Source organism: Primulina huaijiensis, chromosome 9, assembly GCF_012295235.1.
Source record: "Primulina huaijiensis isolate GDHJ02 chromosome 9, ASM1229523v2, whole genome shotgun sequence".
In the NCBI taxonomy this organism is placed as follows: domain Eukaryota; kingdom Viridiplantae; phylum Streptophyta; class Magnoliopsida; order Lamiales; family Gesneriaceae; genus Primulina; species Primulina huaijiensis.
The window spans coordinates 18232140-18244340 of NC_133314.1; the positions used below are offsets into that span (position 1 = coordinate 18232140).

At 30.4% G+C, this 12201-nt stretch overlaps 1 pseudogene; it reads left to right on the forward strand.

Annotated features, from left to right (window-relative positions):
• Positions 1–9447: 9447 nt before the first annotated feature.
• Positions 9448–10431, forward strand: LOC140984995 (basic endochitinase CHB4-like; annotated as a pseudogene).
• The last annotated feature ends 1770 nt before the right edge of the window (positions 10432–12201 follow it).

The window sequence follows — 12201 nt, forward strand, 5'->3', positions numbered from 1 at the left end:
TAGGTGTACCCATTATAGTTATTTTGATTATTTATTTAGGGAGTATTTACAATCATTAAAAAGTAATTTTTCGTTTTGACTTAAAAAATCAGTTTTATCTGTTTTTCTCGAATCCATATGTGTTAGTTTATGGTTAGTTTAGTTGAAATCCAAAAGTTGTTGGGAGGATGATTCTGATTGCAGAAAAAATGATTTTGGTAAAAATTTAGTATTAAAATCATTTATTTATCAAAAAGTGTGCTCATGATTTTTAGGTTTTCATCATTTTCTTGGTAATCTATAAATTTAATCATTTTTACATAAACATAATTTTTTTTTAAAAAAACTCGTACTTATAGGAAAAAAATAGGTGTATTATGGCATAGACAAAAATTTGTGTGAGACGGTCTCACGGTTCGTAGTTTGTGAGATGGATATCTTATTTGGGTCATTCATGAAAAATTATTATTTTTCATGTTAAGAGTATTACTTTTTTATTGTGAATATCGGTAGGGTTGATCCATCTCACAGATAAAGATTCGTGAGACCGTCTCATAAGAGGCCTACTCTATATCATAATTGGAAAATCTTGTAGGATTCGGTTGTTTTCGTTTCGAAAAGTTTGGCTTGATGGAATTACTTGCATATCTTAATTTGCTCAAAATGATAAAACTTTTTAATTACAAAATTATTTAGTAAATCAACTTAAAAGCTTTCCAAAGAATTTAACTTGATGAATATGGCCGAATTAATTTTCCTCGTAATTTCTATTTCAAATTTATATCTCTGTCTTTTTTTTTTAATTCTTATTTCCAACTTTCAACGCAAATATCCAATAAAATAAAACATTTTGTGTTAATTTGACTAATACATCAATGATTTAACTTCTTTGTTAAATGAAAACGTTGAGAAAGGTGTTTCTCAAAGAACCTTCCAAGAATTTAGCAGAAGAAGAAATGCCAAGAAGTTAGTGGGAAGTTGCAATCTGATCAACATGTGTGTACATAGATATACGAGTTGAACAGAAGAATTCATCACTTCAATACACTCTAAATACAGTAACAATTGCGTGATGTGAAGAAGAGAAAAACAAGAGAAAACTTGGTCAATAAAGTTTTTCTTATTTTCTTTTGTAGGTTTCTGTTGTAAAGCTCTTGTATATGCAAATTTGTTGTGATTATCAATAAAGGATTTAGGTTGTTCTCATTTGTATGTAGATTGTTTGTTACCGAACCACGTAATTCGCTCTAGTCTCCATTTTCTATCTTGATTTATTGAATGCCCTGAGTTCAAGTTTACGTTGTGCATGGTATAAACGTCCATGATCATCTATATATATATATACACCTATAAAAGTGTGGATACTTGAAAAGTTTTCCCATTGTGAACGGACATAATTACCCTTCACATATTTACTTATTTTCATTATCAAGTTACGTATGTAGTAATTTCACACTCAGTCTATTAATTAATAATTAATACTAATTAACCATATTTTATGGTTATAATTTTATGTTTTTGACTTTCTACTCTCATCTTTATACAATATTTAAAAGTTATATCTTTTTAATTTTCTCTCTACATCATATTTTATTATTTTAATGCAAATTTGTAATTATATTTTTAGTGTAGAACTAATATAACAAGAGATTAAACTAAAATAAATAACAAAATGATTCAAATTATTTTTTTAGAAAATCAAATTTTTTGTTTTTATAATATAATTGGTATTTACGTGCATCGCACGTGCTTCATGCTAGTATATACAAAAGTCCTGGACGTTCGCTTCATAAATTCACACACCACACGCATACATCATGGTTTATAATTGGAAATCTTGGATGTTCTTTTGGTACATATTTTGGTATCATATTCCAGTCACATTCTCAGCAATTGGCGTCGTCTGTGGGAAATGAAACTACGGCCGACAATCAATCAAGAAGATGGGATTGATGGAATTTGACATCGATAAGTTAACCGAAAACAATGACTTCAAGTTGTGGAGAATCAAGATGCGTGCCATTTTGATTCAACAAGGCTTAGTCGATGCCTTGAAGGGAGAAGATGCAATCTCAAGAGATTCAAAGAAGAAAGCATTTAATATAGCAAAGGCTCAAAGTGCCATCATTCTATGCTTGGGTGATAAACCAGTTCGTGAAGTCTCAAAAGAAATCACAACCACTGCAATGTGGAGTAAGCTTGAAAACTTGTATATGACCAAATCTCTTGCCAACGGATTGTACATGAAACAAAGGCCATATTCTTTCAAGTTGATGAAGAGAAAGACATCTCAGATCAGATAGATGATTTTATCAAGATCTTATATGACCTTGAAAATATCGAAGTAAAACTAGAAGAGGATGACAACGTATTGATCTTGTTAAATTATTTACAAATATCCTATGAGAATTTCAAAGATGCTCTACTGAATGGAAGGGCACAATCCATCACTCTTGAGGAGGTGCAATCTGCTATCAAGGCCAAGGAATAACCAAAAAAAAAAAATCAATCACATGGACATGTTCATGGTGAAAGCCTCAATACTAGGGCAAGATCTGATAAAAGACAGCAGCAGGGCACCAGGAATCGATCAAGATATAAGAGTCATCCCAAATACAAGTGTTTTCTATGCCACAAGGAAGAACTTTAAACGTGACTGTCCGGACCGAGAAAAAGGGACCTAGAAAAAACTAAAGATAACGGTGAGACATCGGTGGCCCCTGATGGGTATGATTCGGCAGAAGTACTGGCCATTTCAGAACAAGATACAATGAATGAGTGGATTCTAGACTCAGGTTTGTGCCCTTCAAAATCATGGTTTGTGTCCCGACAAGAATCAGATTTAGCTATGGTCATTCTGGGAAATAACAATTCATGTAGAGTGAAAGGAATTAGAACTATCAGGCTGCGGATGCATGATGGTGCAGACAGAATCTTAGAACATGTCAGGTATGTCCTTGAACTCAAGAGAGACCTTATATCTTTAGGCACTCTTGAATCACATGTATATGCTTTCAAATCTGATAATGGGTATATGAAAGTATTCGGAGGATCTCTGGTTGTCATGAGAGTCGTTAGAAAGAATTCTTTGTACATTCTTTCGGGAAATACGGTGTTGGGTGGATAATTTAATGTAGAAAACCGAGATAACAAGTCAAGACTTTGGCATCTAAGACTTGATCACATAAGTGAACTGTCCAAGAAAAATCTGCTTTGTGGTGGTAAGATACAAGACTTGGAGCCTTTTGAGTCCTGCATATCGGGAAAGGCAAAATGAGTAAATTTTGGAACAAGAAAGCAAACTATAACAAGAAAAATCTGCTTTGTCGTGGTAAGATACAAGGCTCGGAACAACTTGATGTGAAAATTGGATTCTTCCATGGTGAACTTGAGGAAACCATATTCATGGATCAACTTGAAGGTTACTCAATGACAAACAACATAAACAAGGTGTGATTATTGAAGAAATCCCTATATGATCTCAAGCAAAGTCCTGGGTTGTGATATCTCTTGTCCCACATCTTAAAAATTAAAGATTTAAAATGAGCTACAATGGACTTCTATAGAAATTTGAGTTAATCATTTTCGTAAAGTGAGGACGAATACGAAATAGTTGCTATAGGGGCCCATTGTGCAGTCACGCAGGCGCGAGCCCGGGCTCGGGACGTGACAGAATGGTATCAAAGCCAGGTCAACGGCATGGAACACCGAGAAATAAGTGTTATGTGAGCCAAAGTGCTATGTGCATGGGAGCCACCTCTTGAACCTGCGGGGCAAAGTGCTACATGGCGGGAGCCACCTCTTGAACATGTAGGAGCCACCTCTAGATTCTCGGCGCTGGTGGATCGAGTGGTCAGGCCGCGACGAAGACGTTGCGTTCTGAAGGAAGGATGATTGTGATACCTTTTGTCCCACATCTTAAAAATTAAAGATTTAAAATGAGTTTATAATGGGCTACAATGGACTTCTATAGTAACTTGGGTTAATCGTTTTCGTAAAACGAGGATGAATACGAAGTAGTTGCTATAAGGACTCATTGTGCAGTCACGCAGGCGCGGGCCCGGGCTCGGAGCGTGACATGGGCAATGGTACAAGAGGTTTGATGAGTATATGACATATATAAACTTCACTAGGAGTAAGTTTGACAGCTGCATATACATGAAGAATGAAGGTGCCCAATCAATGACTTTCTTGCTCATATATGTTGATGGCATGTTAATAGCAAATAAAAACAAGAGTGATCTTCAAACTCTTAAAGGGATGCTAAGTTCTGAATTTGACACGAAGGGATTGGGGAAAGCTAAGAAAATGCTTGTGATGGAAATAAACAGAGACAAAGAAAGGAAAACTCTCTTCCTCAATAAAAGTTCATACATTAAGAAGGTATTCCAATGGTTAAAAATGCATGAATCTAATGAAATAAACAACCGTTATCTTTGGTACGTTTTGAATAAACCTAAATGGTCAACACAGTAGCAACATATCACGCCGATCAGGTAAACCACACTGGACATATCATATAAGACATACTCAAAGTTGGGATGACAAAGACAAAAATAGATTGAACATCTGATCTCTTGATAGATATTCATCATACCCTACCATCCAAGCTACTCCTTCCACTATATTATGGTAAATTGTTTTCCATATGGAAAAGAGTTTGAACATAATTTAATAACATATACACAAAACTATATTTAATACTTTTGCAATGTGATTAGATTTTTAATTCTATGGAAAACAATTGAAAATCTAATCACATTGCAAAAGTATTAAATATTGTTTTGTGTATATGTTATTAAATTATGTTCAAACTCTTTTCCATAGATGTAAGTTATTAAATTTGTGTATATATATTGTTTAAGTTTCTAAATTAAGCATAATTTGATATCATCAATCACGGTATGTTATTAGATTCAATAGATTAAACGTGTATATAAAAATATTAAATCAATTCGTTATATAAAAGAAAAAGTATTAAATATAGTTTATTATAAACAAAAGGTGGCCTTTACTATAATAAATATGAAAGGTATTTGAATCGATTCGTTTGAAAACTAACCATCAAATGTCTATATTTTATTGACAGATATTTAAATTAAATACCAAATAACCCACGTAAAAAGGCTAAGAAAAGAATAGGTAAATTAAATTATTGAGTCTTCATTTGCCAGTCAATGCGAATCATTATATAATTTTTGGCCCATTAATTTTATGTTCATCATTACATTCGCCAAGACTTTATTCTTGACTGGACTGAGTCAGAAGTTAGGAATTTTTTCATCTAGAATTATTTTTAAACAGTATATATTTAATATTAATATCCACAAAAGAGCCTCACAATTGGATATGCATTATCTTCTGTTAAAATATTTCATTTATTTTAAGTTTTGGTTTAATATAAAATAATAGTATCAAGCTGTTTCAGAAACTTAGTCACTATAATATATATTTCAGGTTTCCATCGTTGATACAAAATCCAGCCGCTCCAGTTTATCATTTTTTATAATCGACAGATCATCTAAGTTCTGATCGGACATATTAAATGAAGAGTGTTACTATCCAGCTGTCGGTCAGAAATAAGCAAATCAATGTGGATATGTTACTTTCAACTGTTCTGAAGGCTACCGGAGAACACCACTTCACCAACTTCTGATGTGACAAAATGTTTCCCAAAATGATCTAAGTAAGAATACTTTTCAACTGCCATTCGAGCTAAAGCCGAAAAAGTCAAAGAGATATTTATTGACATTTATTATAGTGTACGATGTTGATAAAAACAAAACCATTATGTCGAAAAACATATCAGATCATTCAAGGATCTTTCAGTGCTACTTCAGCAACTCAAGCCGTTACAAGCTAACAATTAGTTATTTGTTTAGCTGTCTAGTGAACATCTGGATTCGTATATTGATAACTAAGAGTTTTAATTTAGGCATTTGATAAGTAATAGATGAAGTGAATTGCTATAAGCAGTTGTGAAAAGATCCTTTAGTGGAATTTTTCTTAAGTATAATTTATCTCCGAACATTCATAATTTTTTTATTTAGTTTATCGTACTCTATCTTTCTGGCTGTTGCTTGTTATTTGATGCCTTATTTGAATATATATATTTTAACAATAGCTTAATTGTATAGTTTACGCAATTTTTTGTTCTTTAGTTGTCCAGTAAAATAATCCGTTCAAGGATATTAGTCTTAACAACCTAAAAAATATTAAAACAGCTCGTCTTTGAAGAAATTTTTTAAAAGAATTTATTACTCCCTCTAAACTCTATTTCGATCTCAACATTTTCTATTTTTAAATACTTTGTTTTCAAATTTATTTCATATTGTAATTTATTTCTAATGCAAAATTAATTATTAAATATCCCTAAAATATATTAAATTAATGTCTTATTAAAACGAGAGTGATAGCTAGCTCTCTAAATTGACACTTTACCATTTTTTTAATCTTTAAAAATAAAAACAATCCAACTATTTCAATTTATTCTTGTTAGATAATATTTAGTTTTGGTGATAAAACACAACAAATGATCAATCAAATCGACAATGTTAAAGCCGAACACACTTTACCAGCGTTTCTGTCGGTCTTATTTATATCTTATCAAAAACCCCACGACTTAGTTTTTCAGTAATCTTCTGAAATTATCATTGGTTTGACATATTTATCAAAAGATTTCAAGTTTAGAGAATGTTTACATCATAAAGCTGACAAATCAAAAGTGGTTATTTGATGTAATTATTGCGACATTCCATATCTGGGAAGATACAAAAGACACGTGACACTCAATACTATTTTTAGATAAAGACGGTGTACGAGAAAATTATAGACGTTCAAATTTTAAAATTGTTTGTTTATATAAAGCTAAGTCAATTCAAGACTCATATATGATTCTACACACAGTGCAATCGATATTATCTTATTCATTAATTATTCAAAGTTCAAGAAATTCTACTGAAAGTTGACAAGCACACACTTAAAAGCATAATCAGATCATTTGAAGGAACACTTGGTGCAGATCATTTACTCACTATCAATATAAAGTAATTTTTTTTTCCAAAGCGTGAGTTATTTGTAATTGTGTAAATGAGTCTTTACACAGAAATCTCAGTTGTTAATTTAAGTTATTTAATAGGAGTTTCAGTAGGTATATGTATCAGTCTTGTCGAAGTGGATTCTACAAGGTATTGTAATAATCAAATTCTTCTAGTGATATCGTCTGGAAACAGAAGAAAAACAGAAATAAAAATGATTTATCCTTCTAGAAACATGTTTTTGTGTTTTTACTTTCTAGTAACTTATATTCTTGATATTGGTTTTGATCTACCATTTTCAATAAGTATCTAGATATACTGAGTTCGGGGAGACTATTTCCGCACTTACTTCAAAGGTTGTCTTCTGCACTCAGCAGATCAAGATTAGCTTCTTACTCCTAACACATGTTGAGAGCACCCAATATTTCAATACATAAAATTTTATAAGATGTTTATTCAACCAACTCTAAACATGGTAGCCGTTCGTAACAATTCTCATAAAATTTATTCTATATATTTTGTGCTGTAATTTTCACTTTTATTTAAAATTTTCATCTAGAGCACACAGATGCCACATTATTAAATTATATTATACATAAAACATTTTAACAATTTTGCATGCTATTAAAATATCAATCACTATAGAAACTTTTATACAAATGTATAGATTACCATGAAGAAATTATGGTAGCAGTTTTTAATACAAAAAAAACCTATGAGATCGTTTCATAAGTTATTTTTTAAAATTAATTTCCTTATATGCACGTGTACCACACACACACACATATTATCTATTGAATTACTCATCGTGGAAATTTATGTGAATATTATTGAGATGATATTCACTAATTAAATGTGATGAAATTGTAAATCCAATAGATAGATGTAACCTCAATGGTGCTCAAAAAACCTGCCCACAATAGGTGTTAAGATATCAAACATATATATATACAAAATCAAGGGCACGAGTTTTGGTAATTTGTAAGTAATGTTGAGAAAACTCGATTCAAAACATGTGCAAAATTTATCATTAACTTGATACATAATTTGTGTAAAACTCGAATATATACATAGCTTATTAAAAAATTGGGAAAATGCTAATTTCAGTAGTGTAAATTGACATGTTTGAGTTTTAATCACATAATTTGTCAAATTTTAGTTTTTATTTAATAACTTGGCTTTTTTTATTTTGGTCTTTTTCTCGAAACTACTAAATCCATTCGATAGTTTATTTGACACCGATGCTCTCTTACTTGGTACATATTGTGAGAAAAAACATGTATTACACACATGCATTAAAATTTATCTAAGCTAAAAGATCGAAAGGACAAAATAAACTAAAACGACCTCCAATATCTCAATATGAGAGGAATTTTTTTCGTCTCCCTTTATTTTTGTATAGGTAGATTTAATATTTGTAATATATGTTTTCTTCTCACATGAATCACGTAGGTGAACATCAGAATATCCCGTAGATTTAGAGGTTTTGGGGCAATAAAAGAATCAAAACCCAAAAAAATCCATGTTAGTGAATGAAAACTAAATTATGAAAAAGTACATAACTAAATTTAAAATAAATCAACTTACAAGAATAAAATTAATAAAATTGTAATTCTAGTTATAAATTTATAAACTCTCTTCGCTGAAGGGTTTTATGCGTGGAATATAAATAGATCGAACAAATTTCATTTTCTAAAATTCATGTACCCATATTCTTTTCATCAGCCTTAGGACAAACTTTGAAGAAACAATAATAAATGATATCCATTTGTCACAAAGACAAAACATTTTTCAAAACTACAAACTGCAATCAATAAATTCAAATTCAAATAATTCTTTTCAGGAATATATTTCATGCACGTCCTTTTTTTTAAAAAAATTATATACACATTTTATCTATCCAGATAAATATAATTCAATTTTCTTAATTTTTTTTTAAATATAATATATGATCCCTTGTCCACAAAACATAGTACAAAGCGCAACATTATTTGAAAATAAACATATGTACTTTTTTTTATGACGTTGAAATCCACGCCATTAGCTTTCGTTACGTACTGGGTAATTAAACTCCTTGTTCACACAGTAACCTGCAAACCGTACTAGTGAGATAAACCACACTGGATAAATTATATGTAACGGATTCTTTCGAGAATATGTTGGTAAAGATAACCATTAAACGAGTGATCAGTTTCGTAACTTTGTTCTCACCAAATTTTGAACTCTAGTATCTCCCATAATGTTACTCCACCAGATTAGTGGTGACTGATCCTTCCTTTGATCTATACATATTTTCCTAGAAGCGGTCTCGGTAGAAAGTCATTCCACTTGATTCTACTTTTACAATATTTCCATACTATCCGCACTAATATATCTCCAATTTCCACTATAAATACCCCATAATCCCTCCCTGCCTATGCATCAACACACACACCACATTTTCTTCAATCATTCTTAAAAATGTTCATTTTCAGTTCAAGAAAATGTTGTGTCACATTTTATACCTGTTTAGCTATAATTCTGACTGCCGGGGAGTTGGCTTTCGGGCAAAACTGTGGCTGCGCGTCTAACCTTTGTTGCAGTCAATACGGCTATTGTGGTAGCACCGCCGCTTATTGTGGCACAGGATGCCGATCCGGCCCATGCATGGATCCCCAAGTGGTGGTGGAAGTGAAGTTTCCGGTATAGTGACTGTCACTGACTGATGCATTTTTCAATGGGATCGCTAATGGGGCAGGTGGAGGCTGCGAGGGGAAAGGATTCTACACCCGCTCAACTTTTCTCACTGCGGCCGGCTCATATCCGTCTTTCGCCAGCGGGTCTAAAGATGTTGCTAGGCGTGAGGTTGCTGCGTTCTTCGCTAATGTCGCACACGAAACTGGAAGTGAGTTTAATTTAAGGTTTGCAAAATGCTTCGTGCATTTTAGGCATGCCATTACACTCCAACAATTAATTTTGATCCCTAAAATGTTGTAATATATATNGAAACTACTGCGACTCCAGTAACAGTCAATATCCGTGTGAGTCCGGAAAGGCTTACCACGGGCGAGGTCCCCTTCAGATTACATGGAACTACTACGGGCCAGCCGGGAAAAGCATCGGGTTCGATGGGCTAAACAACCCAGATATCGTGGCTAGAGAAAATGTCATATCTTTCAAGACAGCCCTCTGGTTCTGGATGAACAATTGCCATAATGCTATAACTTCTGGACAGGGATTCGGGGCCACGATTCGAGCCATTAATGGAATGGAATGCAATGGAGGGAACTCGGGTGCAGTCAATTCTCGTGTCCAATATTACAGAAGCTATAGCAGCCAACTTGGAGTTGATCCTGGTCCCAATATCAGTTGCTAGACTTACTCTGATAAATTATAAATAAAATATATGAAAATAAAACTTGATGAAAAGAGCATATACATCTTGTTTGAAATAAATAAAACTCCTGTTAAAAGTACAAATTTAAAATTAGTTATGTAATAATATAATATGCAAGCTTAAGTTAATATTATTACCTTGATTCGCATGTATCAAGTATTATATAATATACATTAGTCATCAGGAGAAAATTTATCAATTATCTCATAATTAATTTGGGCCAAAATTGAAAATACGTACACAGTTGGTATTCCCATCCCATTTAATATATAGTCATAGATTCATATATATTCATGTGAAATATTAAATATTTATAATATATAAAAGTTGAATTAGTCTTAACTTCAAATCATCACGTCTTTAGTTAAAATTTAGAAGAAATTAGATATAAATATATATATATATATATCTATATATCTATATATTATATATAAATATATATATATAACTATATAACTATATATATAGTTCTATATAACTATATATATTATATAACTATATAACTATATATATAGTTCTATATAACTATATATATATTTATATAGTTATATATATAAAACTATATAACTATATATATTATATAACTATATAACTATATATTATATATAACTATATATATTATATAACTATATAACTATATATTATATATAAATATATATATAGTTATATAGAACTATATATATAGTTATATATTTATATATATATATATAGCTATATATATATTTATATAGTTATATATATATAACTATAAATATATATATATATATCTATATATATATATATATTATATATATATATATAGTTATATATTTATATATATATATATATAAAACCATAGAGAATATATCATCTTTTATTTTTACTGGCGTCCGGCACACGTGTTGCGTATGTACAAATGAGATGAACTTTGATAATTTAAAATTAGATATAGATGTGCGTTTTATATATAAAAAAAAATTCATTGACAATTTTCATATAAAAATATTTTAATTTTTTTGGATCAAATTAGGATAATTTTTAATTTTTTATATATTTCAAATCTCAAAATCTTTTTTTGTTAATCAACTATCTAACTCAATATAACGTTTTATTTTTTAATTTTTTAGTCCTCAAATACATAAGTTACTATCATTGTACTGTATACTAATTATAATAATAATTTTATCTATAAAAATTTCATATTACTATCACTTTTACCCCATTTATTTGTAAACATTTTGCTACCACCAAATATCATTTTGGTTTTTTTTAAATATAAATTTGTACATTTTTTTTGTTTTATTAATATGTACAATTTTATGTATATTGTGATTTTGTTGAAAAATAATATTTAAAATGTGTGTATTGAATATTTGAATGTTGAATATTTGAATGTTGAAAATTAGGTAAAATTAGGTGTTAAATATTGAAATTTGTGTGTGATGATGAAGGTAATGATGTAATTTATTTTTGGATTATTTGTAAAAATTTTCTATAAATAGATTTCTCATTTGTGAAGAAAATCACAATTGAGTTGAGAGAAAAATATTATAAAGTGTGTAGTGTGATAATTTTGAGAGTTTGAGATTTTTATTTTTTACCGTAAATTTTTACTTTTTCATAACACGTTATCAGCACGAAGCTCTAAAAGTCCTCCATATTTTTCCAAGCTCGAAAACAGAAGAAAAAGATAACAAAAGTAATAATATTTATTTTATTGTTTATTTATTTATTGTTTATATATTTACTATATAATATAATGTTATTATAAATAATAAAAATAAATTTTTCAAAAAACTTGTTATAAATCCTGGGAGGATGTTAAGACGA